General features: G+C 38.9%; 1 long non-coding RNA gene across 4 annotated transcripts in view; it reads right to left on the bottom strand.

Moving 5' to 3' along the window:
* LOC126512901 (uncharacterized) overlaps positions 1 to 25,344 on the bottom strand; it is a 74,685-nt gene that overhangs the window by 23,200 nt on the left and 26,141 nt on the right. For all 4 annotated transcript variants that reach the window (XR_007595181.1, XR_007595178.1, XR_007595180.1 and 1 more), the window contains one exon: positions 9,982 to 10,053. This is a non-coding gene — a long non-coding RNA (uncharacterized lncRNA). The remainder of the gene's footprint in view (positions 1 to 9,981; positions 10,054 to 25,344) is intronic.

Genomic DNA, 25,344 nt, shown 5'->3' with positions numbered 1-25,344 from the left:
GTATCAACTTATTTAAAAGCCAAAGGCAAAAACTTGAAAGTCACCAAATGGTCTCTGGGGAAAATCCCAAATAAACTGCTTAAAAATCAACTTTTCAGTAAAAGGTTCAGTAACTAGCATGATGGGAGTGGCATTCCATGGAGTCAATTGTTACCAGGTATCACGTAGACAGGAAGAAGTGGAATAATGAGTGCAATTCCCTACACACAAAATCTGCAAGGCTCATGCAAGCAGCTGAACTACAGTTATCTCTTCTCAGCATACTTCCTTTAACCTTGACCAAAGTCGACAACTGCTTTGACAGAGGCTTAGCATTTACTGTTGATTAAATCTTGATGGATAACTAGTTATGTTAGGTAGGACATACATTCTATTTTTACAACATAACACAATATTCAGATAGCAATTTTCCAACTCATAGATGAAGACACACAATACATACCACACACTTAAATAATATTTTTAAAAAAGCTAATTCTAAGGTTGATCACTCAGTTATTAAAAATTCCCCTGAAAGACTTCACTAGAATAAACACCACTCTAAATTTTCATATAGAATCGGTATTTAGAAATTAAATCTAAACAGACTATTTGGAAGTGTATTTCCAATTTATACATTTCAAGTCTATTTTAACTACAAGAACATTCCTCAACTAGTTTTTAAAACTTGTTCGTATTTCAGCAGGGATATATTAATCTAGCCACTGAAAAACAGTTACCTCCCTATGGTACACAGACAGCATCAGATCTATAATTACAAAGCTTTCCATGGAAATACAGAACTTTAATAAAATCATACAACCAAAACTCTGGTATCTGAAGAGACCTTTAACATCTTTTAAAAGTCTGGAGAACAGCTAGTGTTTCAGTCCTGATTCCCTCATCCTGTGCTCCTGAACTGAAAAGCCTTGGAAACAGTGTTTGAGACACACCCAGCAGAGTTATTCTGTCATAAAAAAAAAACACATAAAACTACTTAATATTGATGATGAACACCTGACCAAGCCTTCACTTCAGCAGAGAATTTCAGTATCTGTTTGGACTTTTCCCACCACATTTTCTGGGATCTCCTAAAGTCACTGCAGAAGGGAGCTAGGAACCAGATGGAACCAGTCAGAGAAAGGTCATTCAAAAGCTCCCTTCACAACCAAGCATGGTGGCAAAAGGCCTGCCATCTCAGCGATTGCAGGAAGCGGGAAGGTTGTGGGACTCTGGCAGGAGGATAAGGAGTTAGTTCAAGGCCAGCCTACACGAAACCCTGCCTCAAAATTAAAACAAAACAAACAAACAAAATACAGAACTCACATTCTAGTTGGCCCAGATGGGTCAAGATATTAGCACTGTTACCAGCCAGGAAAAGATAACTGAGTCAAGGAATTGGCAGGACATTAATAGCCCGGCTCAGGGCAGAGCAGAGCACTGTCTATTACCTCCAAACAGCACCCAATAAGGATAAAGAAGAGCACAGACCCAGGAAAAAGTACTCATGTCTTCTCCTTTGCTTTATGTTTTTTATTCATAAGACCACAACACAAAACCCCACTGCATTTACCCTAAAGGAAACTCGGGCAGTTGGGTGGAAAGCCTCAGTATACATTCTCTGTTAGATAATTAGAAAATTGTACAAGAAGCTGAATGCTTCTTGTGTAGCAAGAAAATGCTATGTGTAGCAGTTTAACCACTGCACGAGGCCTCAGGTAACGAAAGCTAACAGTTTCCAGTCAGCGTGTGACGTAAAGAATGCTAACAAGGACAGCAAGCATCTGAGGTGTGAGCATACTGTACAAGTAGGCAGATCCTCAACTACCCTGCTCTGTTGAAGGTCAGGCAACTGCTCCAACTTCTCTTTAACATGATGGGGGAGAAAGAGCATAAGGAAGAGAGGGTGGTTTGAATTACAAATGAATAGTGGGAGAAGGCTCAGACTCACACCTTTGCATGGCAGCTTGGGTCAGAGGCACAGATCTTGTTAAGCTCTGCACTAAAAGTTGATCTGGAGAAGCAGCACAGAGTTGCCTCTCTGTCAGCAACTCAAATTACCAAATAATCTGACTTTGTCAGTTCCAGAAACCTCAACTATAGTTCAAGATGAACACAGACAGTCAGAGATCCAATACTGGCACTGGGAGAGCAATGCCTGAAGGAATGTGAGATTTACTTCCTTTCTGTTTTTCATCACCTGGAGAACGGACATAAGCAAGAAAATACAAGAAAGAAATAGAAATCGCTGCATCCATAATGCTCACCACATCACCATGGGTAAGCGGCCACCCCCAATAGTTGTTTTCCACTCCAAGGGTAGGAAGAACAGCCTCAAGCTTCTGAGTGATACTGTTCACTTGAAGGCAAATAATGCCAGGTATGATGACACATGCCTATAACTCCCTGCCCTGGGAAGCAAAGGCAGGAGGCACACAAAGTTCAATAGTACCCTGAGCTACAGAATGAGATCCTGTCTCCAAAGCAAAACAAAAGAAAACTCACTGTTTAGCAAAGTACTCTGCTTTGAGAGCACATTAGCTTCGTATATAGTTTATATAAAATTTCCACTATCAGAATTATCTCAGAGGAACTTGCCTCCATGGCTATGCTATGGGAACAACTCTACAAACATGCACACAAACTACACAGATTCATATAAGACACTGGGATCATGTCTTGATGAGGACTGGACTCAGCTTTTCATGTCATATAAGGAACTGCCTGTCTTCTTGAAATGATTTTATACAGAAGCCGCATACTTCACTCAGAAAATTTTTTATTACTTATCTCCTGCCCCACCCGTTTAAGAACGATCTGACTCATTTCTTTGATGACAACAACATCGTGGGTGGGAGTGAATACAGGAGTGGGCAGGGTAGGAGGAGAAGGGCAGGAGAAGAGGAGAAGGAAAGAGGAAGGAGCCAAAAGCTGAATCACAGCCATGTGAGTAATCTTAGGGTTATTTTTCTTCTTCCTAAGGATATAAATCAAATTAAGCTTGTTTTGCTATGAGTGAAGGAAAGAGAATATAATAATATTATGAATCAGAGCAATTATCAACTACGTGACACTCACTAAAAATTAACTACAATCACTGTTTTCTCACAACCTGTCCGGAAGATGCAAGAGCATTGGTTAATCAATGCAATTTGACAAAAATTCCACAAGTTTGAACTCGTTGACAACCCTCTTCTCTGAAAAACTTTCCATTTACACATATATTTCAGAAAAAAAAACTTTATTTCAGAGCCCACTGTAAGATAATCTTTGGCCCTTGGAAGTTAGTGAGAAAAACACAAGGGCAATACTGGGTAGAGGCCAGGTTACACACTATGTAGTCAAGACCAAATTCAGAATTTATAAGAACAATCACTCAGAAAATGATTATAGCCTCTGAAAAGCATCCACTGGAACTAATGAGTGCACTTGTAGGGCAAAGGCCCAGAAGAAAGCAGGCATCTCTGTAGTAAGAAGAAAGTTACCCTAGGAACCTTAGACCGAAATACAGGAATCCCCAGGAATGAATGAATTTACTAGGAATAATTAGATAAAGATGGACTGAAGCCAAATAAAAATCAAGCATTAAAAATGTATGCAAGACTATCACATGGAAGGGGGATCAGCTCTCTTGGGCAAACCTATAATCTCAGCACCAGGACACAAAGACAGGAGGACTCCTGAGTTCAAGGTCAGCACATACATACACGCTTTTCTTTGTTAACAGAAAAGTGGACAGATTAAATAAAAGTTTTCAAACAAACACATTAATATTTTCTACTCTTGGGTAAAATGGAGTTATTAAAAAGTAAAAAGGGCATTTTCCCTCTTAGCAATGTTGAGTCTGGAACCCAGGTATTCAGGCATGCTAGGCAAGAGCTCTATCATCTAGCTGCTTGCTCTTGTTTTTGCTAAAGCACGGAGCTCACAAGACCTAACAAGACAGTGTTTTCTACAAATCCAGTCCCTTACAGAATGATCTAGAGAGCTCAAAAAGGACAGCGCTTTCAAAGAGCAGTCAGGGTTCCCTGCCCTGTGGGAAGTCCAAGGTCCTCCGCCTTCCATGGAGAGGGAAGGGGAGGGGGGATGGGGGAGGGGAGGAGGTGAAAATTTGTAATAATAATAATAAAAAAGAAAAAAAGAACAGTGCTTTTATCATATTGCTAGCTTTTCCAAAGTTCATTTCTATTTATAGGATAGCAATTTTGTACTAGTACCATTAATGGGGTCTCTAATAAATTATTTCAAAACAGCTTTGAATATGCCAAGGCTTTTAAGCTTCATGGGTTCTTTGTACTACTCAATTTGGAAATTTTAATTAGTAATGAGTTCTTTGTGGATGACAATTTATTTGTATACCCGAGTTTACCTATCAGCAAATCTGCCTGAATAATAGTGATAAATCTTAACCAAGATAAACTATCTATTAATGCTGGGTTTATATAAAATAAACCACATCTGTTCTCAGACTGGATGACTTAGCTATTCACATCCTCAGCCTTCAATTCAATGACTCTTCCAAGTTACTAGGACTTATTTTTCAATCAGCATTCTCCAAACTCATAATCTCAAATTTCCTATGTAACAAAAACAATATTCTCCAGCTCAATTTTGCCACATCCTGTTCTGTGCCTACTGTAAAACCTAAAAGAAATTTCCAATTCATATTTAATTCTCTCTCTTTCTCTCTCAAAGGAAACAAAAGGTTCTGTAGCTGAGTAGATGGTTCAGTTCAAAGGTGCAAGCACAGGACCTACATTCATTCAGAGCCCATGTAAAGAAAGTCAAGCATTGTTGCACAAATAGGTAATCACAGTGCTGGGCAAGCCAGAACACCTGGCTCTCTAGGACTCACTGATGAGCATGGTCTAGCCTAGTCTACTTAAGACAGCTACATGCCAGTAAGAGTCCCTGCATCAAAAGGGTGGATGGTGCTGGAGAAGTGACAAGGCCATCCTCTGGCACATGCACACGTACCTGCACACACATAAACGCACCATGCAGATGTTCTAAATATTAACTCAAGGGGTAAAAGTACCCTAAACAGAAGAGCCATTCATTGAGCACTCTGTTTAGGTACTTTCTGTTCCCTAAACTAAACATTTGGAGTGGGAGCAAGTGTGGTACAGGGGCTGCCGAGCATTTGACAAGTTGTGGGAATCACAAGTTTCAGAGGCACCACAGATTTTAAGTGTTTATAATCAGTCATTAAGTACGGAATAAGAGAGACAAGAAAAAATGTAGTTGCAAAGACATCCTGGAAAGCAGGACTCTGCTCAAGGACAGCAGATGTGCAGGAGGGAGGCCTACAGAGCACACGACAGAGAGGCATTCCAGGTTGCCCTAAGGGATAACTTTGGAACAGAGGCTTCAGGAAGAAGTGGGTGGTAGAACAGATGAGTGAACACAGACAGGTCAATTGCAGGAGCCTACTCTTTACGTCTCTGATAAGGCAAAATGAGAAGTTAAGTCAGAGCACCCATGGAGGTATATTGGTACATGTTTGGTTTCCTTCCAAGCTCATCTACCTTCTATATCACAAGTCTGTTTAAGACCCTCTCTTCAGACTTAGGTAATTTCATCTCCTGTATGGCTGCTTATTGTTACGGCTGCCACACTGGCCAAAGGGAGTCGACAACCTCAATGCACGTTTTATAAGGCAATGCAACAAAAAGCTTTGTTGGTAATATAACCCAGAATAATCTAATAGGTTGTGGCTATAGACTGAAGTATCTAGCAAACCTTAAACTGCAAGTGGTCAGCAGAGCTGTGAGCAGTCAATGAATGGTGCTTAGCTTTACTAAAAGAGACAAATTCTGAGCAAAACCACATTGATAACTGAAACTGAATACTACTTCAGAGACACAACAACCAAAGCAGCATACATTACTTGAAGACACCTAGGTATATGACTTATTCAAATCTGTATCATGAACTAGAGATTGAACATGTCTCCACGAATGACCTTGAGGACTCCAATAAGCAGGAATAGCACTCCGGGGTACCTCCCAGAGAGTTGGCAAGCACCAGGTAGGATCCATCTGTACCTATACAACAAAGTCTGAGCAGAGGTTTTGGTAGCTGAGGACATCAAATCCTTCCAAACCAAGCATCTTGAGGTCCAGAAAGAATGTACTGCACATGAAATTAACATTTTTGTTAATATAGAATGCTATATTCCAGGTATTGGCTATGAAAAGCAGCCTCCAAATTATTAGGTTAATATCAAGGACACACATACAAAGATGGGGTACCTGAATTAGTTAACCCCAGATAAGGACAGTCAAATGGGGTTCAGAACACAGAATGCTCAGGCCAAATGCCAGCTCTACTCAACCCTACTACATTATAGGATGTGTAACCTTGGAATTTTCCAGAATTAGAATAAAAACTTTTCAGGAAAATCATAAAAACAGAGCAGAGGAATGTTACATATCCTTAGAATACCAACTGTACTATAAAATTTGAGGACAAGAAAAGCTAAGGTGCTGCCAACATAGCTATCATGAAGATTAGAATCAGAATCACATTTTAGGAGAAGGCAGAAACTGGAAATAGATTATATGCTTGCCTCAAGCCCTTTTCGTCCCCATCACCTCTGAGGTTATCTTCTGGAACTCCAGAGGGGCAATGGCATAAAACACTGTCTACTGGATCACAGAAGACATGCTAACCTGCAGGAAAGAAAATGGCCCTATGAGGATTCTCCACTATGAGAAGAGACAGACTGAAGCAAGCTTAGCAAGAACAAGGAGTGGGTTTAGAAAGTGAATCAAGCAAGGCTATCAACTCTCAATTTTGCCATCTCTGCACCTTGTCGTGGGATTTTGGAGCCTCTTGAAATTACACACAGCTATTCAATGAAGTTGTGTTACTGTGTAGGTATAGTATCTTTTCTTTCTTTTTCTTCCATTTGGTTCTTTGTTTTGCTTGTGTGGGTTTTGAGGCAAGTGTCTATAGTGTTGCTGAGGATAGTGTACTCTAGGCAAGTGTCTGACCACTGAACTACATCCTTAGCCCTATAAGCTGTGACGTCTGAGTGTAGTCTCTACCCAAAATCTCATCCATACACCAGCCCTCGCTGCCTTCCTAATCTCAGATAACTAAGAACTCCCAGTGATACTTCAGCAAGGCTTGTCCCCACATGTTCTATAATTTTAACCCCAAATGGAAGGAAATAGGTGTTAGGAACTCAGTAAAATAAGATGGCATGAGTTGGTTTCCATTTTCAAAATGCAAATATTGGACAAGGAACAGATGTATCCAAACAAAAGGAAAGGATGTCTCAGCATATGAAACTGTAGATCTGTATGTATCACCTATACACTAGGCACTCTTAAGACCACATCAATATTGGTTTGCTCTTGACAAAAAAAAAAATTCCTTTCAACCTTAAAATGTGCAATCTCATGGCTAGGATCTGAGACAGGAGAAATACACATGATGAAGACCCAATCCTTCAGAAAGCAAGATGTGATCAGAGACCTGGCACAAAAGTGAGAAACGATCAGACAGGGCATATAACTTGAGTGCATTATGCACAGTGGTACAGTATTGACAGAAGCCCTAGGCTCTATCCCCAACACCACAGCAAACAGACAAATCTAAAGACTATAAATCATCTAAGGAAGCATGTGGACATCAAAGGAACAGAAAGAACGCCGTCAGCTTTTTCATCCTTTCTTTAAATGATTGGTGGGGAAGAGCCCAACACAGTAACATCGACCAAGACAAACCTTCTGCCAGGAGCTAGAAGAGTGTCTGTCAGCAGCTGTGTTCCCTACTGCCTGCCTAGTCTCAAACTCCCACAGCACTCAGCCTTCATAATATTCAAGAGTGTGTTCTAGGATGAGCAGCACTCTAATGAGTAGCAATGACTGCCAAGATGACTGGTGTCTATTGTACACACACACACACGGTGCCATAAACTCACAAGAGCATACACACATAAAAATGGATAAATAAATCATTTTAAAGGAAATCTTTTTAACAACTGGCCTATAGTAAAGGCATGTGATGTTCACAAAGCAGTGTCCTTATAGTATGATATAGTTCTGTCTTTGCCATCCCACTGGCTTTTATGCTCACTAACAATCTCTTTAGAGCTTTGTGTTATCCAAGGTTTGGAGGCAATTTAATAATGGCCTTTACATACCTCATGCAAATTATACTGAATGCAGACTTGGTCACCAGCTAATTATCACCTCATGACAAAGAGCTCTAGGCAAAGTGGAAGAAACCCAACAGATGACTGGAAAACAGCTTGAGAAAAAGTTCATCATAGACAAAAAAAATTTTTTAAAGGCAGCTCATGCCTAAATCCTTAATGATAGTAAACTTCAGTTTCTATTCCTTGAGATTTGTGTTCCAGGCACCTGATTTCCAAGGCACACTCATAAATTCCAAATATGGCATTACGTCCAAAATATTACAACTAAAAACCATACTGCTACCTTCTAGCATTTTTCTCAATAGGAGGAATGGAATTCTTAAGTTTTAGAAAGAACCTGAAGTAAATAAATGCTTCAAGTGTCTTTATCACTTCAATGAACACTACCAGGCAGTCATAAAAATACAGCACCTTCAATAAGGATGCCTAATAATAGCAGCTCATATACCCCCCCCCAGTACTTAGAAACGCCTACCCTAGTTTCTATGGTGATTCTCACTCCTCTCCCTCATTCCTCCCAGCATACTGTATAATTTATTGGGGAGCCATAAAAGACTGAACATTTATAGTTTTTCATAATATATTTTTCTCTCAAAATTAAGAATTTATGTAGGCCAGAGATCTCTCTGAGATACTAAATGCATAAAGGAAGTGTAAGAACTCTAAGCTGATTTTTCTAAGACCCTTCACATTTTACACTCGGCTTTGACTTGAGCCATTTTTTGTGCTTCCTAAATGTAAAGTTTAGCTGCTGTAGAGTTGAAGTCACCAGTGAAATATTAATTACAGTTGAAATCTGACATTCTCTCCTATGTTCCTTAGGCACAATAAATTCCCATGATTAAAAATACATTCCATTCCTCTAAGTGCAAGTTCAGTCTGTCAAACTGCATGACACCATAAAGCTGCTGAAATTCTGAAACTCAACCCACTAAACATTCTGAACAGCCCTTCTCTAAGGAAAAGTTAAAAAAAAATCTACTGTATCCTGTACAGCCATCCACATCTGAAAATTACACAAGGGTTTTTAAATCATCCCCAATAAAACTGATAAATAGCGAAGAGGACAAATTCTCAATCTAAACTTACATCTCCACACTTGTTGTAAATGGTTCCGAAATAAAAATTTCCCTTTTGCTCCTAAGAACACAAAAGATCAAAGATGTCTGTAAGAGCCCTGTAAGCAGACACTGGCATAAGACTCTGGATACTGTAGGTTGTATCTTTAAAAGGTGTCAAAGGAAAGGAGATGAAATGCTGTGATCTCCACCCACTGCCACTTAATTACTGCCTATGCACTGTACAGCCCATGCCAGCATCCTGCATCCACCCTCTTTCAATCCTTCTACATTAGACCATGGAAACTCAGGATATGTGGCCGGAGGCTCCTGCTTTGAATCCAGCTGGTCTGCCACGTGGCATGGCCATGACCTTAGACACACTTCCCCTAACATCCTGTGAGTGGGCTCAAGTTGGAGCCAGACTATCCCACTGTACAGCCCGCCCTGCTCCTGGAAATGCAAATCCTCACTCCCTAAAAGATTCCATTCTCACTTCCACAACAGGGCTTCCTGCCCCCAACCCAGGAACAACAGGTCTTTGACTATCCCTCACCACCCTGGGAACACCTAAAACCATTTCCCCATTCACTGCTAAGGGTGGGATTTCCATCTTACTTGAAACTTTGAGAGAAGCTTATTCCCAGATACCCACTAAACTATTTTAGTTATGGTCACGACAATCACATCTAAAGAAATTATAAGCATATTTAAAACTCCAAATCCCAAACATATAATTTATGTACAACCAAGCTCTTCTAGTGAAAGAGGTACCTGTTCATTGCCAGAGAGTGAATCTGCTGGATTGAATTCACAGAGCATCATCTCCATGGTCCTTCTTCCAGGCTGGAATGAAAAGATTTCAGAAATTCTTAACTTTGCCTGGGCTTGATTGGTGCATGCCTACAGTCCCAGCTACTTGAAAGGTTGGGCACAAAGATTCTAAGTTCAAAGGCTGCCTAGGCTAGAGCAAGGAGGATCGAGTCTAAAAAAAAAAAAAAAGGTAGTTCAATCTTCAGTGAGGCATTAGAACAGAAGGAGGAAGAGAGAAAAAAAATCTCCGTATAATTTTTCACTTTGAAAACGTCTCTCCCACCATGTGTCTGAGTGAGTGAGTGAGTGTGTGTGTGTGTGTGTGTGTGTGTGTGTGTGTGTGTGTTTGCTCTGGATGAAATAAAGGGCTTTTTGGCATGTTTGCTCTTTTGCAAGAATTCTACCACTAAGCTACACTCCTGGTCTCTTTGCTTAAATGAACAGGTAAGAGACATTTAAAAAAATAACAAACTTCTCCATTCCAGTGAGGTTTTTAAGGTTTTGTTTCATGGGCTGATGGACTAGGATGTTTGGGGATAGCAGTACCCACACCTTTATCCATTTTTTTTAATGTAGATTGTAGAAATGCTTTTCAAGCAAAGATGTAAAGCTTGGGAGAGTTAGAGTCAAGGAGTAGTTCATGCCCTCCATAGTTTAGTCTCACATAATTGTCAATTTCCCAATCAGACACAAATGGAGTCACCACGCTCTGTCCCCTGTCTTAACCAGGATTTACAATTACAAAACCTGGAGCAGTTACATGAGGACTCTGCAAAGTCAATAGTAGCAGGCAGCCCTAGGAAAGACAACCAGAACTTGAAATACCAACAAAGATATGTGTGCCCAAGTCCAGGCTTAACACACTGTTGCTAGACACTGGCTGCTGGCAAAGGGAAAAAAGATGAGCTGCCCAAAGTTCTCTGGCTCTAGCCATGAAAGAGAATTGCTGATATTTTGATGGAGGAGGGTCATCTTTTTATCTGTTGTTTTATTGGTTAAATAATAAAGAAACTGCTTGGCCTCTGATAGGACAAAAAATTAGGTAGGCAGAGTAGACAGAACAGAATGCTGGGAGAAAGAAGCTGAATCAGAGTCGCCATGATTCTCCCACTCCAGAAAGACGCAGGTTAAGATCTTTCCTGGTAAGCCAGCTCATGGCGCTACATAGAATATTAGAAATGGGTTAGATCAATATGTAAGAGCTAGCCTATAAGAAGCTGGAACTAATGGGCCAGGCAGTGTTTAAAAGAATATAGTTTCCATGTAATTATTTCGGGAATAAAGCTAGCCGTGTGGGCGGCTGGGTGCCAGGAACGTAGCCTGCCGCTCCTATTACAACAGAGTGGCACTGAACTTGCCTAAAGGTGAGATGGTCTTTCGGGGTTCCTGATTCATGAAAGAGTCTGCAAGACATTCTGCAGGACACAGAAGATAGTGACTGAACTGCCTTTGAAATTTCCTGCTTGATGAAAATGTCTGCTGGAAACTATGGGCTTGAAGGCTGAAGACGGATGCCCCAACAGTACAGAGGAACTTTGGGTGACTGTCCAGGCAGCGAGATGTCTCTGTCATTTCTAGAGTTTTGGACTTCTTGTTTGCTTAGATAATATTATATCCTTCTGGAGTCTTTGATGGAGTTAAAGAATGGTTAGATATAGTTTTTTTAGTTATGATAAAAGATAAAATAGATATAAATATTGTAACTGAAATTCTTGCTTGATAACTGTTTTGCTATATGTAATTTTACTATGTTAAAGTTAAAGCCTTTCTTTTTTGTTTAAACAGAAAAAGGGAAATGATGGAGGAGGGTCATCTTTCTATCTGTTGTTTCATTGGTTAAATAACAAAGAAACTGCTTGGCCTCTGATAGGACAAAAAATTAGGTAGGCAGAATAGACAGAAAAGAATGCTGGGAGAAAGAAGCTGAATCAGAGAGTCACCAAGATTCTCCTGCTCCAGACAGACGCACGTTAAGATCTTTCCTGGTAAGCCAGCTCATGGCGCTACATAGAATATTAGAAATGGGTTAGATCAATATGTAAGAGCAAGCCTATAAGAGGCTGGAACTAATGGGCCAGACAGTGTTTCAAAGAATACAGTTTCCGTGTAATTATTTCAGGTATAAAGCTAGCGGTGTGGGTGGCCGGGTGCCAGGAACGTAGCCCGTCGCTCCTATTACAACAATATTTGTAGCATCCATTGCTCTCCTTCCCCCTGCTGTCTCAGGCTTCTATCCCCAAGTATTCCAGTGGTGTAGATGACAGCCAGCACCAAGAGAAGTCTGCAAGGCTAAAACAAAACCTTCCTCTGGGTTCAGCAGAGCCATGGTTCCAAGAAAGTGGGGCTGAATCCCATTATGGTTTGTTGTCCAGTCATTTGGCTACAGAAACGTAGACACTGTTGTGCAGTTCATGCCAGAAGACAGCAACTAAAGTCCAAAGTTTCTGGTCAAATGCCAAAAATATAAATAAATAAAAATTAAAATTAAAAAAGATGGTAGAGCTAGAGGGATCTCAAAAAATCATCAAGAAGGAGGAGCTTAGGAAACTAACCTCCCTCCTAATTGTTTATAAACCCAAAGGCCTAGCTCTCAGGCTTGGACATGTAGTTCTCATCAGAAATAACCTACCAAAGAATTGGCAGTGAATTGCTGAGACTCCAGGTTGGCCATCTACAGCAGACACACAAATGGTACTGGCCACAGCTTACTGAAGGTAAAATAGCCATTGCTCCTGGGGACTAATAACCCTGTCAACTGTCAACTGTGGGCTAAGATGAAAACACGATCCTCCGTAAGATCTAGTCTCATAACATAATACTCAAAATATCCCAGATGAAATTAGTATTATTCAACACAAAAAGATAACACATGCCAATCAGAAAAGTAAAAAGATATAAGGAAGAACTGTTGAAAATTTGAGAACCTAACAACCAAATAAACAAAACCTGGAGACAGATCTAAACGTTAGCTCATCTGAACAGTAAAGAGATAAACTATCTAAAACAAAGCAAAATAAAGGCTCAAATGTCAGAAGGTCTGCCACTTTACACAGGAGAGAGGTGTAGAGAAAGGATACTGTGCAGTTCAGTTGAGAAAAAAAAACTGACAATATTGACTGAAAATGTTTCAAAGCTATATAAACCCACGATTTCAAAATAGATTATTATTACCTTATATAGGATAATCACAAAAATGGAATTAAATTAATCTATAATAATCCCAAAGAAAATCAAGTTGAAAACTAGATGAGGCTAACAATTGAGTTTTCTATTGCACAACTCTATTTGAACAAATCAATATTCTACCCTCAGTTATACAGAAATAGGAAACTACCAATAAACTGAACCTATTACTTATAAAACACTCAAACCAACAAAAACAGAATATGCATTCTTTAAAAGGAAAACAAAACCCTTAACAAGATAGACTATGCTTTGAAAAAGCCTTATAAATTCAAGATAATTAAACTAATACAAAGTATGGCTTCTGCTCATGATGAACTTAAACAAAAACAACAGAAAGGCAAAAGGACAATGTCCAATTACTTGGAAATTAAACATACTTCTAACATATGGGTAAAAAAACAATTTTGAATTGAACAAAATAAAAATATAGCACATCAAAATGTGATACAGCTAAACTTGTGCATAGAGGGAAATTTATAGCATTAATTCTTTCTATGTGAAACAAAGGAAGACCCCCATAAGCAATGATCCAAGCTTCTACTTAAGGAAACTAGAAAGGAGCAAAATATAGTTAAAGCTAGAAGGGAAGAAGGGAATAATCAAATAGTAATAACTAAGAGCTGAGAACAATGAAATGGAAAGCAGAAAATATGGGAGGAAAGTATTGAAACCAAAAACCAATTCTTTTACACACAGCAGTTAAAACACCTGACAAAAATGATTTTAAAAATACACACATACATGCACATGCTCACATGCAAATACACACACTAAAAAAAATAAAGAAAAAACCCCTCCACCTATTAATCCCAAGAACAAAAAGCAGGAGCATCATTACAGATCTCTAGATAGTAAAAATGAAATGCTATGAGCATATATTTGGCTAAGACTGTTTTTATGTTCATGAAAGATATTGGTCTTCAGTGTGTTTTAAAATAGGTGTTGTTTCCTTAAATGTTTTCACTAGTAAATCTAAGCATCAAGATCTTGAGATCCCCTTTGAAAGATTTTTAACCATGAACTACAATTATTCGTGCTATTTGCAATGGTTAATTTTGCTTAATCAATCAACTTGACTGATTGACATTCATGAGATTAAAAAAAAGCACAGCTCTGGGGAGCTCTTTGAGGACATCTATATAGAGGCCTCGGTGATTGAACCCATTAACAAATTTCAAATCTCAAAAGACTATTGGGAGGTGGTAGAATAGGGTAAGGTGGGACTTGGTTAGGGGACGTCTAACACTCGCCTTGTATCCTGTAGGCAGTATCTTGCCCTGGCCCCTTCATGTTATTCGTCCACTCTGCTTCCTGGATGCTGTGTCAAAAACTGCTCTGCTCTGCTAATACTGAAATAATGGGTCAAATGAACCCTAAAGTTGTTTGTCAGGTAATCAGTCACAGAGATGATAAAACTAATTGTAATGCTATTTCATCAGAAGAAACAACAAGAAAGAATCACAAAACCCAAATGAATTAAAAAAAAAAGACACCTCTCCACCTGGTATCTTAATTATCACAGAAAAATCTCCAGTCTTTTAATAGCAATCAGATGGTGTGGGGAGGGGGTGAAGAAGGTAACAGGGACTAACACTATATACTACTATGATTATGACCATAGATAGCCATTCAAATCCTTACAGAGAATTTGAAATGGTCTATGAAGTGAACTAGTATCTGTGTGGCTGGAGGCAAGAACAAGAGTAGGTGATGCTACAAGAGGAACAAGGTCTAAGAATAAAGCAGGTCAAGAAGGCCAAGGAATTCTTTCTATACCTTCTCAAATTATAAAAACTACTTTCTGAGACTCTCCAGCTCTCTAGCCATTAAACATAGCTTTTCTCTATACATAACAAGGAATTTATTAAATTCTTTCTTCCTTTGAAGGTAATTCGACTGTTCCAGAAGAAGTTTGAAAACCACTGCTCTTAGATGTCCCAAAGGAGATGACTCGGGATTCTGGCATAGCTTCCGCAGCAAAGCTATGGGCCAGCCATTCCCAACCCAAGGCAGGAACTTGTAGAGTCAACTGAGGTTGAGAAAGAAAATCATGGTATCCAACTGACTGGCTACTGTCTTAGTCAGACCCAAATAGTGCCTCATAAAGTTGAAAGCAACCTCATAAATCTCCATAGCCATACCCTTACTTCACAGATGAGGAGACTGTGATCTAGCTATAGGAAGTGACTGCATATCTTGCTATGGAAAAACTGAAACTGAGACCAAGTCCCAGGGTCTCATCACAGTATCATTTACACTACAAATAGAAGTAAGCAGTGATTGAATAGCTATTAAATGAGGCAATATGCTGGGGAGAGGGGATGCTGCTATCACAGAATTTAAACTGTAGTGAATACATCCATCAAACTATTACACAAAAAAATTGAAGAAGGAAATGAATGTTAGATTAAGGAGGAATGTAGAGTGCAAATAAATTACCAAAACAAATAAATCTTCAAAAGATTTAGCTGACCACCACCAAAACAGGCATAGTGATCCAAACCGAGAAGTCACTTTAAGGGACAAGTAGAAAATCATTCTGTCACAATCTGAAAAGAGAACCTGGAAGTGGTAAAATAAGGAGTCAGATAAAAAACAGTGACCATGCAGAGAAGTAATGATTCTAAGCACAAAGTTTTGAGACCACGACCAACTTTGATCCAGACATTGCTGGAGTTAAGAAGTCCTAAGAACAGGGCCCTGCAACCAGAATGACAACAGTCCGAACAAAAGGGACTCTTAATAGTTCTCTCCTTAAACAGGAAGAGCAAAGAGAGGAAATGATGAAATTTGCAAAGAAAAAGCACCGCTTTTTTAACTAAACCCTAATACAACTAACACTTCTAATAGAAAATTTCTAGCCAGGTTCAACAAGTTATTTCTCTAGGGGGCTCTCAGTGAAAAACATTCTGACTCTCTAATGTTCTGCTACACCTTCAAGAAATATCTGAAACTTGAGGGGCAAGTGGCTGCCATTAATATTTATATATGGTAAATTATGACATGGAAGACTTTAAGAAAACAAGTCTCCAGTCTGCAGTACATAAAGTAATTCTAGTGCAACAAGCTATGATGTAGGTGGTTCTTATTGGTTAATTAATAAAGAAAACTGTTTGGCCTGATAGGTCAGAACATATGTAGGCGAGGAAGACAGAACAGAATGCTGGGAGGAAGAAGACAGTGAGGCAGCCAACATAGCTCTCCTCTCTGAAATGGATGCAGATTAGAATCTTCCCAGTAAGTCACCACTTCGTGGTGCTACACACATTAATAATTAATTAATTAATCAAGATGTGAAAGTTAGCCAGTAAGAGGATAGAGCTAATGGGCCAAGCAGTGTTTAAATGAATACAATTTGTGTGTTGTTATTTCGGGTGTAAAGCTAACCGTGAGGGAGCCATGCAGGAACGCAGCATACTGCTCCTTCTACAACTGGCGCTACAAAGCTAATAAAAAAAAGATGTGGTAGCTCAGGCACTCTGGAGATGGAGATTAGGAATAGTTTCTGCAACAGAGAAAATGAGGCTAACCTGAGCTACATGAGACCCTGCCTCAAAACAAAAACCAAAATATCCAGCTTTGATATCCACAGCTATTAACAGATAAACAAAACTTGGTACCTAATCCCTTATGAAAAGTAGAAATTTCTGAAAAAATAACTAATCAAGTTACCCACAGATGGCTGAGGCACTCAACAAGAAATTCCTGGAAGTGTCTAAAGCATATTGAAAACTGGGGCAAACTGACTTCTATCAGTTTGAAAAGGAAAATAAACAAGCAAATTGTTAAATCAGATAACCAGTTTGGTACTGGATTCAGACCATACTAGCGCTAAAGGTTTATGACCACTCACCTGGGCAATTTATTTGTTCATCCTTCCTTAACTTCTAATACAGTTTATTTATTTTATTAAAACATAAAATGGAAGATTTAAAATCTGGTTTGGTGGGGGCAATAAGATCTGGGATTGTATTCAGCAGGAGCCCAGAATATACAATGCCCTTGGTCCCGCCCCCAGCACTACAAAAATGAGTAAGTGCTTTCCTTTTCCACACATCAGTTTTAAAACTGCATTTGCTCCAGTTAGCACTGCTGGGACAAAAATAATTTATCATCACTACAGGCAGTAAGGTTCCTAAAGGAGCAACTACCACAATGACTTAATGGAATACCTCCCATTTGAAAATTATTAATCATAAATTGGGTTAGGCTGTCATTCTCTCTTAGACTCTCATAAACTGTCTAAGAAAATTCTAAAGTATCCAATATATTTCAGTTTTTCAGAGAAAACAATAAATGACAATGATTAATCATAGTCCCTATTTTAAAGCCTTAATAGTGAAAAATGAAATGCATATATATAATGTTCTTCAGTTTTTAATCTCATAATCTGGTAAAAAAAAGACAAATTTTTGTGCATGATCACCACTGCATCCCCAAGTTCTGTAACAGGGTCAATATATTTTTAATATATATGCAATCATACTATTACACAAAAATTCAGTAACACTAAGAATCAGCTTTGTCAAGTACAGGGACTCACACCTATAATCTCAGCTACTGGGGAATCCTAGAGTCTAGAAGTTTGAGGCCATTCTAGTTTTAGTGATACCTGTCTTTTAAAAAAAATGAATAAAGTATACTGATACACACAAAACAAAGATATCAAACACAATGCCCTTGCTCAGATGTTTTTTTCTTAATAAGGGTTGGTGAAGTTAGATGGATGAAACACATGTCTCCTTTTGTTTGCTATTGATGTGGACTTCAGACATGCCTCCAATGTCTCTTGTGTGTAGCTATAGCCTTATTTCTAAACAAGGTCTAGCATCTTTTCCTCCCAATGTCAAGGAAGGAATAAAATGTAGTAAGAACTTTTCTACTTTTCAAAGTCCATCAATTAAATACTAACCAGTGAAATGCCATGAAACTGTGTCTGGAGTTGGAAGAAACATCTCTTGTCATCATCTATCCTGCTTTCTGAACTCGAAGTTTTTTGCCTGTTACTACAGCAAGAAATTTGGATTTGACTGTGACTACAGCCAAGAGGGGGCTTTCTAGCCAGGTGCCTTATGCTGTGACCCTCGAGGGGAAAGTCAGACGGAAGATGAAGCTACCCAAGTGATGTGGGAGTGATTTCTTATTAATAAATTGCCTTAGCCCATTTGATAGGCCCACCCTTAGGTGGGTGGAGTAAACAGAAGAGGATGCTGGGAGAAAGAAGCTGAGTCAGGAGTCGCCATGATTTTCCCACTCCAGACAGATGCAGGTTAAGATCCTCTCTGGTAAGCCACCTCTTGGACTACATAGAATATTAGAAATGGGTTAGAACAATATGTAAGAGCTAGCCAATAAGAGGCTGGAACTAATGGGTCAGGCAGTGTTTAAAAGAATACAGTTTCCGTGTAATTATTTCGGGCATAAGCTAGCCATGCAGGCAGCCAGGTGCCGGGGACGCAGCCTCGCTGCTCCTATCACTACACCCAAGAAAATGTTTCACCTGGCCCCAATCACCCAAACCATCCAGAAGCTCAGGTATTTGGGGAACACCAGCAAAGCAGGGTCACCCCAGAACTCAAAAGAACACGAGCTCTGCTCCACCAAAAAGAGGCATCATTCGGCAAATTAATGAAAAGCAGCTTAGAGATTGTGAACCATCATTAGACAGGAAGTTTGAATACATCGGTATCTGAGATGTCAAAAAGGAAATCTGAAAGTTTGCTCTGATCCATAACATATGGATAGACAAGTGCTGCTGAAGTCCTTCCATTTTATAAGCATAACACATGTATATTTTCAAAGCAAGTTTAACATGGTTTTATTTTTTGGTTTTAGATCCTGAGTGATATATAATCAAAAGCTTGATACTCATAAAACTGAGCAGCACTGAACCTTTGAGAAGGTGTCAATCAAGTAGAAGTATCATTTGACCTTTTCTTAGGCTGCTTAGTGTTACTTAATTTCCTGGGTAACTTCAAACATGCTGAAACCTTTCAGGACTCAGTTTCTCCATCTGTTTATCAAGAAGCAAAGAGGGATAGATATAGCTAGCTGGGAATGACTGGTACCTCCTATAAACCATGTATTTTATTGGTAAATATGGTTTTCTTCAAATACGTAGCTCCTGAGAAAAAAAGTGGGTTTTAAAATTACATACAATAATTCAAGTCCAAAATGGGCTTTTTCTAGATGCTTTCTGCAACCTTAACAGGAAAGTCCATTACAATAACCGCCTTTCCTTTTAACAGAATGTCTACTAATTCCATTTCTCTAGTGCATTAAATCTTTCCTACTATTAGCCAAGTGTTTCTTCGAATGAGTTTAGCTACATGCTGGAACTCGCTTACTGAGTATGTGGTTGTAATAATCACTTAAAATGAGTATACCATCAACGTGATGGCTTCACACTACAGATGACAGAAAAGGAACCCAGCCTTGCTCAGCTCCTTTACATTCTAAGGAATATAAAACAGACAAAAGGAGTCTGACGATTTACAGACCATTTTGTATCGATGAGCAATTCAGTTTGATATATGCATTACAACCAAGCCACCAAACCAAACATCCTGTTCGAGAACTTTTTCAAACAATGCAAAATGGTCATGAAAATCAAGTGTAGCCAAAACCAGTCTATTTTAAAAGTAGAGGTACTTTAGAGTGTATAAGAAAACACAGATTTATAGTACTTTTGCAAAAATTGATTACTTTTAATTAGATCAATCAGCAGCAATTTAGAGAAAACATTAGGATTTGTTAAATACATGAATTTATCACATACATATTATTATTATTAGATGTTTAGGGAAATCAGTTTAGCCATAGATTATAAATTAATAACAGCAGTTAAGTGACCTACTGTCTTATAGAACAAAATGCCCAAAAAGCACATTAAAATAAGCACTCTAGAAATCAGTTTCCTCCACCGGACAGCTGTGTTCTATGAAGCTCTTGCTTTGCGGTGAAATGAGAAATTATTATAACCAAAAGGTTAACAAAACACCCCCATTGAAAATCAACAAAAGAAACTTAATTAGGAGACATTACATTAAAACACCAACCTTCACCTTTAAATTTCTAGGAGAAAGACAAACTCAGTTTTTTAATCTAACTAGTGTCTTTGGCCCTCAGCACTGTCCCTAAAATGTCTAACCTAACACCATTTCAAAAAGGTTGTCCTAGAAAAACATGAAGTCATTTTTTATTATAGACAACCACGAGAAGAACTAATAAAAATTTCAACTTACTGGAAGAGAAGAAATATCTAAGGAGAGCCAAAATGTTACTGAGGTGCTTAATGATAAATGCAAAGTGCCAAAATAAAATGGAGGTTTGTGAAATACAATCACACCCCTAAGGAGCATTAGTGTTAACTCAAACAAACATTTTAAAGTTCAACCAGGATGAAGCACAACTGGAAGATTCTTTATTTTACTCATTTCCCCAGAAGGTTCTTATGGCTCAGAAGATGTAATACGACCTACTGCATTGTGTAAAATTTGGAAGGCAGCCTTTCATACATAATCCTGAAAGATGCTTGCTTCTTGTGTTCCCAGAGGCAAATTTTATAATTTGTAGTTTTTGTAAAATTTATTTTCTCTGATTAGAGGCACTGTCAGGGTCAAGTCTAGTATGAGGAACAACAGAAAAGAACTACTTGTGCAAAAGCCTACAGAAAGACCTTGGCCTTCAGTCTTTCTATCTTCAGTAAGCTTCTATCTTAGCTGACAGGGATAATCATTAACAGTCATAAATACCAACATACATAGAGCAGGTGACAAGAAACAACCTAGCTGGGTTGCTTGGGTAACAAAGAAATAAGAGAGACAGAGACAGACAGAGAGAAAAGATAGGGTTGAGAGTCCTAATGTTTGGTGGCTGCGATCATCTTCAATTTTGACTTGGCTGGACTTACAATCACTTAGGAGACATACATCCTGGCCCGTGTGTGAGAACTTTTCTAGAGGACCAACTGTTCATCCCTCCTGTTTTCTGTCCTTACGTACATGTATAGGTTAGGACAAATTAAAAACGGGTCTGAAAGGACAACACATTTGCATTTTCCAAGTCCAAAAAAAAATAATTGGAGAAAGCAGGCATGAGAACAAGAACTGGCAAAGGCACTCTGCCTCCACAGTTTGCCTGTTTCCTAGGCTGCCCGTAGCTCCAGGCCTGTTGGCATCTTGGACTAGGGAAGATGCACCCTTTTCAGTCATTAACTGATGGCAAGCTTTCCAAAGTTTTGTCCTCTGGCCCAGGCCTTTCCTGACTCACTCTTTATCTGGGAGGCAGTTTCATTTCATACAGTACCACCACCTTTAATGGAAAGGATTTTGGATTTAATAAAGGAAATCAGTATACCCTCAGGAAACATCAGGCCTTTTCATAGGTTTCAGATATATGAGAGTTCACTATGGTCAATATCTTCAGTGGAGACTTATAAAATATGGGATTGTGAAGAATGAAGCCACAAACTACTAAAATGACCACAAAATGGTATTTTTACCTGATTTGCTATTTTAATTTCTGAAATACAGCTTGGAGACACCAAAACCAGGTAAAGACCAAAGTAATCTCTAACGTTCAATCAAAGATTATAATGAAAATGTTTTAATAATGCATTAGTAAAGTTTAGAACAATTAGAATATGTGGTAAAAATTATTTAATAACCAGACCAATGTGTATATTGAAATGTTACAATTATTTTAAATATCTGAAACACCTTGGTATTTTAAAGAAAATACTTTGGGGCTGGAAAGATGGCTCAGCTGTTAAAAGCACTGGCTGCTCTTCCAGAGGACCTAGGGTCAATTCCCAGGGCCCACACAATGCTTATGACTATCTGTAGCTCCAGTCCCAGGGGATCTGATACCCTCTTCTGACATCCGTAGGCACCAGGTATGCATGTAGTACACATACGTGCAGGTAAAACACTCACACATATAAAAAATAAACCTAATTAAAAAAAAAAACTATTTGATGCATTAAGCTGTGCCATTTTAGAAGATTTCTCTTTTATTTTCCAATTTTGATTACCACCAGAACAAAAACTACTGGCCACCTGAGGTTTACTTTGCAATGGTTTTGTAATGTCTTCCCTTTTACCTGCTGTTGTACACGAGACCAAAGATCAAAAGGCAAAATGTAAAGTTCAAAAGGCTCAACTTCCTTTTTAAGAAACAATGATAAAATTGTGAAATATGAGTGACTTAACTTTTCAAGACAAGCACAACTTAGAGAACCCATTGCAAACATAGAAAAAGCTATTTAGGAGAGATGTGTACAAACAAGGTCAAAAGTCTTGCCTCATTACTATACCTTTGCAGTTTTCAAAGTTTTGGCTATCTTCAAGTATATTTTACAACAGTCATAACCCCAAGAAGTGTTTTTAGTAATAAGCAGTCTTTGAACTGATAAAGAAGTGTTCAGATTTTGGAGCCTAAGTAGACGTGAGTAAAAGCACTGTGAGATCCTGGATGAGATCCTGGAACAGAAGAAGGACTGAAGTGGAAAATTCATGAGTCTCAATTGAGTCTGGAGGTTGGAATTTTTGTACCATGTTAAATTTCCTGGTTGTGCTAAGTGTGTATACCATGGCTTACTAAGGAAGCTAGAAACTCTCCACTATTTCTTTAACTCTTCTACAAATGTAAAATCAGTTAAAATAAACAATATTTAAAATTGAAACATATCAGAGAACAAAATCATTATTTAATGTTATCTTAAGAACCTAAGAGCACTGGAGAGATGGCTGAGCATGTTAAGACCACTGGCTGCTCTTCCAGAGGACCTAGGTTGAATTCCCAGCACCCACATGGCGGCTCACAGCTGTATGCAACTCCAGTTCCAGGGGATCTGACACCTTCACACAGACATACATGCAGGGAAAACACCAAAGCACATAAAATAAAAATAAAAACTTAGAACCTAAATCATGTGGAGGTGTGATAATCACGTCTTAAACTTCATTTTCTAAGGCAGAGTCAGAAGGCCACTGCAGGTTCAAGTCCAGCCTAGGCTACATAAGGAATTCCAGGCACAGGCTACACAGTGAGACTCTGTCTCAAAACAGAACAAAATGAAGCACCTAAATCTTCTGAGAACTTGCAACAGTGCACATGAGTGAAATGGCTTCACTAGATGGCACTCTATTTTCTTCAGCGCCCAAAGGCCTTATCCATCCCAATAGAATATTTTTTCCTCTAGCTTATTCTTAGCACATTAAATAGGTGCAGTTCTTTATATAATATTCTATGAGCTCACTGACTATACAAAATAAGTTTCTGCTTTATTCCCGAGAAACGTCTTCTTTCAAGATTCAACCTTCATTATCATGTCAGAACACTAGTATGAGGTTTACCATTCTAGTCACTCAACACAGTAAGCCATTCCTTTGTGCTGCCATCCTTTGTACAGTCTGAAGAAACATTCCTTTTAATGTTTATCAACATAAGAACTTTCTGTCTCCTACAGACTTCCAAACCCTTCCCCATTCAGACAGGAAATAATCCCTGTAAAGTAGCAAGTAGCCAGCCTCTTTCCGCTTGCTTCCAAGTCTCTCGCGATGTAAGACACCTCTCCTGGCCAAAAAAATGATCAGTAGAGATCAAAAATTATAATTCAACCATTTCAGGGTATCCTAATAAAAACAAAAACATTCATGCTATTCACCTACTTACTTCCAAAGGCCTAAACTTGAATGAAATGGAAAAGTGTCCAATCTCTTAATTTTACAGATTAAGCCACTAAAGTACTTAAAAATGAACTGGAGATTGAAGACATGAATCAGCTCTTCCAGAGGACCCAGATTTTTTAATTCTAAACACCCACATGGTGGCTCACAAACATCTGTAAGTCCAGTTCTAGAAGATCTAAAATCTTTTCCTGGCCTCCGAGAGCACCAGGCATGCACATGGTGCACAGATATGCACATAAGCAAAACAACTATACACAAAATAATTTTTTATAAATGAACTGGAGCAAGGTAGTGGTGGTGCAGACCTTCAATCACAGCACTCGGGACAGAGGCAGGAGGATCTCTGTGAGTTCAAGGCAAGCCTGGTCTACAAAGTGAGTTGCAGGACAGCCTTGGCTATTACACAGAATAATCCTATCTTGAAAAAAAAATGAAAAAAAAAAGAACTGGAATTTGGGTACATTAGTACAAGGCATAGACTGCGGCAGGAGAATCACAATATCTAGCCTTAAAAATTTTTTAATAAAGCTGAACCTGGCTATGGAACAGAGAATTACTCAAGTTCCCCAAAGAGAATCCTTTCTTGTGACCAACAATTTGGCTACCTTTTATATAAAAGCAACCTTTAAATAGCTCCCTTCTGCTTACAGCCCTTCTAAATTCATTACTGTTACTCATTACGAGTTCACCAGCATTAGTCAGCACAAGTTGGTTAGTCACCAGTTTTTAAACCACCAACCATCCCCTCTCCTTTCTGTTTTTCCTTTCCCTTTGGTATTTAACAACATTTGAGAGGATGAGTAACTATACCCAAGAAACCCTGCTGGGCTTTTCTTGTCCGTCTGTGGTCTAAACTGCAACCTGAGCCCAATTAGTAAAAGGAATGCAACTCTTCTTGGTCACATGCTTCTCCATGAAAAGGAGGACACCTGGGTTTTAGGGACTAACCTTCAGATTCAGACTTTCTTCCGTGTGTTTTATTAGCAACAGCTTGCATATTCATATGATTTATCACTTTTTTCACGTAGTAAGTATTTGAGTCCCATTTTTTCAAAGGGGGAAAAAAATGCTCTACTCAAGGAATGGGAAATGATCCAAGACAGGGTTCCTTCTGGTTTTTAAAATTTTTGGTCAAGTAAGGTTCAACGAAACCTGCTCCAATTTAACTTTTCATCTACAAAGCCTTCCCCAACCCTGTCATCACCATATCCAGCATACTAGAGTGAAAGAAAAGGGCCCCACGATGAATAATCCCTAGAGACCTTGTGGAGTATATCTGCCTCAAAGCAGATGCTCCACCAGAAACAGAAACGGAAGAAAAACTCCCAGAACCACAGAAGTTACCTATCAGTTTCTCTAGTCTCTGGAATCGTTATCCTTCCTAAACCATCCTACACCCTCTTCTCTCCCCAAGGGAGACCCCATCCTAAGGTTAGCTATTGTA

Source organism: Alexandromys fortis, unplaced genomic scaffold (assembly GCF_014885135.2).
Source record: "Alexandromys fortis isolate MF-2015 unplaced genomic scaffold, M_Fortis_MF-2015_v1.1 scaffold_83, whole genome shotgun sequence".
Classification (NCBI taxonomy): Eukaryota; Metazoa; Chordata; class Mammalia; order Rodentia; family Cricetidae; genus Alexandromys; species Alexandromys fortis.
Note: the sequence above shows the minus strand (reverse complement) of the source record. Positions and strands in the feature narration are given on the sequence as shown.